At 36.4% G+C, this 4,219-nt stretch overlaps 1 protein-coding gene across 1 annotated transcript in view; it reads left to right on the plus strand.

Annotated features, from left to right (window-relative positions):
- Nucleotides 1-4,219, plus strand: part of SLC2A13 (solute carrier family 2 member 13) — a 590,531-nt gene that overhangs the window by 325,651 nt on the left and 260,661 nt on the right.

Here is a 4,219-nt window from a genome sequence, read left to right on the forward strand (position 1 = left end):
TCTTACCATGTTTAGCTTTATTTCATTTTCCTCATAAGATCCTTCATTGTTCTACCCTCTTGACCTATTTAATGTCATATTTTAGTCAAGGAAATAGATTTTCTTTTTAGACTATTTAATTTCATTTTCCTCTGTTGTGCATATACTATGAGGTCTAAATGTCTTTTATTTGTAAGATTACTCATGTTTCTTTATATTCTCACCTAATACCTTATCATCCTCTCCCTTATTGAATGGAGAACTTCTAAGTTCTTAAAAATACCATGTCCTTCAGGTACTACATTTGAATTTTAAAAAGAGGGAATTTTGCTAATATGACTGAGTAATTTTAAGCATGCACCTAACTAGGTTTGCTGTCCTGTATTCACAAAAGAGAAAGAACAGAGCAAATTGCCTACTAGGTTTCCCAATTTAAAAAAAGAGTATTAGAGCTATTGCACTAAATCTGAAAGACCAATAAAGTATAATATCCATGATTTTCTATTTTCATCTAAGAAGTTTTATCTGGTAACTATTAATAATGAACCCTTCCCACATTGTTATTGTTGTTAATAGTTGTAGGCATGTGTATCCTAGGTCTTTGTATCTTACAGGTTGGTAGATAGATAAATAGATTTAAAATACCAAGTTTTATCTGGGTGTGAGGAACTTATAAGAAGCTATAGTTTAATATATTCTGATAAATAGATAATCATTTCATCTCGGACAGATGAAAGGTATCAGATTTTTACCTGGGAAAACCAAGTGGTTAATTAGCTCACTTTAAGGTTATATAGCAAATCAATAATAAAGAAGAGTATGAAATCTAGAATTTTAAGCTTTGAGTCAGCTTTAGATAAAGAGAATGGTGGGGGAGTAAATGTCTTCTTTTGGATACTCTGTACTAGTTCTCTACTTTTAAACCACTCTTCTTTCCAGAGTAATGTTCCTAGTTTCAACTCCTTTTGTTACTCTTCCCTTTTCTACAGACTCAAAATAGGTGGAAGAGGAGAAGTTGACAATCATATTGAATACTAACTGGGTTGATCATTCTTACTTACCTTAATCCCCAGGAGATTACTCTTTCCATTGTGTTTATAAGAAATAGTTAAGGCCGTTAGAAACTATACCCTCAATATCACCACCAAAGGAGCTTGGGTGGCATAGTGGATAAGGCATTTGGTTGCTAACCAGAAGATTGGCAGTTGAAATCCATCAGGTGCTCCACAGAAGGAAGATGCCGCAGTCTACTTCCATAAAGATTTAAAGCCTTGGAAACCCAATGGGGGTCGCTTTGAGTTGTAATCAACTCAGTGGCAGTGGATTTGCATGTTTCAGTTTTATAGCACCACCAAGGAGCTCTGGTGGTGCAGTGGTTAAGTGCTCAGCTGCTAACCAAAAGGTTGGTTGTTCAGATGCACCCGGTGGATCTGTTTCAGAAATACCTGGCAATCTGCTCTGGTAAAGATCCTAGCCTAAAAAACCCTATGGGAAGTTCTGCTCTGTCATGTGGAGTTATCGTGAGTCAAAAGTTACTCAGTGGCACCTAACAACAACAACAACAATAATGTTGATATTGTTGTTGTTGTTAGGTGCCGTCGAGTTGTCTCTGACTCATAGCACCCTTATGCACAGCAGAATGAAACACTGTCTGGTCTTGTGCCAGCCTCACGATCCTTGCTATACCTGAGCGCATCATTGCAGCCACTATGTCTGTCCATCTTGTTGAGGGCCTTCCCCTTCTTCATTTACCTTCTATTTTACCAAGGATGATATCCTTCTTCAGGGAGTGGTTTCTTCTCACAACATGACCAAACCAGGTGAGATGAAATTTGGCCATTCTTGCTGCCAAGGAGCAATCTGGCTACACCTCTTCCAGGACAGATTTGTTAGTCCTTTTAGCAGATCATGGTACTCTTAGCATTCTTCTCTAATACCACAACTCAAAAGCATCAACTCTTTGGTCTTCCTTATTCATTGTCCAGCTCTCACATGAAGAGGAGCTTGAAAATACCATGGCTTGGGTTAGGCACACCTTAGTCTTCAAGGAGACATCTTTGCTCTTCATCACTTGAAAGAGGTCTTTTGCAGCAGATTTGCCTAATGCAGTATGTCATCTGATATCTTGACTTCTGCTTCCATTGGTGTTGAAAGTAGAAACAAGTTAATATGAAATCCTTGACAACTTCAATCTTTTCTCCATCCACCATGAAGCTGTTTATTGGACCAGTTGTGAGGATTTTTGTTTTCTTTATATTGAGGTGTAATAAATGTTGATAGCTAGCCTTTATTGAGCATTAAATGTCCAGCATGTACTAAATCACTTAATATTAACAGACAAGGAGAAAAATAGGCTAAAATGCTTCTGAGCCTCTCTGATATTATTATTGACATGATCATTCATTTGTTTTTACTGCTTTTTGTATAAAACATTTTCATAGACATTCTCTCTCTTTATCTTCATAAAAATTCTGTCAAGTAGCCACAGCTATTTGTTTTGTCAACTGTCTAGCTAAGTAAGCCAAGTAAGGCTTAAAAAGTTTCAGTGACTTGACTGTGGTCATATAATTAGTAAGTTTTAGCTGAGGCTGGAGCCCTGATTTTCTGACTCAAGCAAGATTCATAGGCTACCCTTTAATCTTATAAAAACTACAGTGTTCACAGTTGGCCATTTAAAGCTTGTATTTAAATGAGATAAGGTAAGTAACTAATCAAAGTTCGTAGAATTTAATACCCTCCTAAGATAAAAATTTAAAATGCCTCTTTATTTTGTGCTAATAAAATTGCATCTATCTCAAAAATCATAAAACCCATAAATTCTTAAATCTTCTGGTACCCAGTAAAGACCTTTTACCATGATTTGAGTTCCTGGACAAACCAGCCTGATGGTTGAATGAGTCATTTATATTTGCTAATCCTATTTAATTAATTTAATTTTATAAGTGCAGTTTTTTGGAGCTGTTCCATTCTCCTATTTTATCCTCAACAAGCTCTCCTAGTATATATATATATAAAATTACCATGAAACCAGGAAATATGCCACAACAAGCAGGCATGGCCAGATTGTAGTAAATGTAGAGAAAAATAAAGGTGACAAAGAAATGAGAAAGAAAAGAATAAAGGATTATACCTTCTCCAGTTGTGAATCTGAACCAGTGTTAGCTCTAAAATCTTCAACAGGCAGCTCACTAAAGTGAGCCTTCCCCACTCTTTGCTTCCTCAGTAGGGCTCTGAACATCATTTAAAAAAAAAGGATAATAAGGTTATAACATTGTCATATTTCAGAACAAGTGTATTTGTAGTCATTTCTTTTTCTTGGATAAAAGTCATTAACTACATGGGAAAATGTTAGGATGCATGGTTCATGCTTTGAAACATGAGTATAATATGATGGGAAGAATATTGAATATTGAATTGGGAGAATTAGTTTCAAGATGTCTCTACCATGAGACTTTAGGCATGCCAATTAATTGCCTTGATCTCTTTATTTATCTATCAAGTGAGGTGGATGGACTCTTAATATAAAGTGGAATGAGGAAAAATGGAGTTTTAAGTAGAAGTATAGAAGCTAAAACAATTGTGATTGTAATTTTTCTTGGATGAAAATTAGCAGACTGCAGGAGATCAATTTTGGTCTACAGAGAAACATGTATTTTGTTCAACATAAATTTGGGAAGATTTATTAAATGCTTACCATGTGCTGATTTTCAGTCACCTCATATGCACGTGGAAGCTGGACAATGAATAAGGAAGACCAAAGAAGAATTGACACCTTTGAATTGTAGTGTTGGCAAAGAATATTGAAAATACCATAGACTGCCAGAAGAACAAACAAATGTGTTCTGGACGAAGTGCAGGCAGAATGCTCCTTGCAAGCAAAAGTAGCCAGACTTTGTCTCACCCACTTTGGTCATGTGGTCGGAAGTGACCAATCTCTGGAGAAGGATATCATGCTTGGTAAAGTGGAGGATCAGAGATAAAGGGGAAGACCCTCAACAAGATGGATTGACACAATGGCTGCAGTGATGGTCTCAAATATACCAAGGGTTGTGAGGAAGGCACAGGACTGGACAGAGTTTTGTCCTGTTGTACATAGGGTCACTGTGAGTCAGAATCAACTCGATGGCACCTGACAACAACAATGTGCTTATTATTCTCTTTGATGCTTAGCTTCTTAAATGTTGGCAGCTTTTCTTGTCTTTGGCATATTTTTAAAGATAGATAATCTTGGTTAAGGTCT

The sequence above is a fragment of the Orycteropus afer genome, unplaced genomic scaffold (assembly GCF_000298275.1).
Source record: "Orycteropus afer afer isolate SDZICR_OR568_19922 unplaced genomic scaffold, OryAfe1.0 scaffold00100, whole genome shotgun sequence".
In the NCBI taxonomy this organism is placed as follows: Eukaryota; Metazoa; Chordata; class Mammalia; order Tubulidentata; family Orycteropodidae; genus Orycteropus; species Orycteropus afer.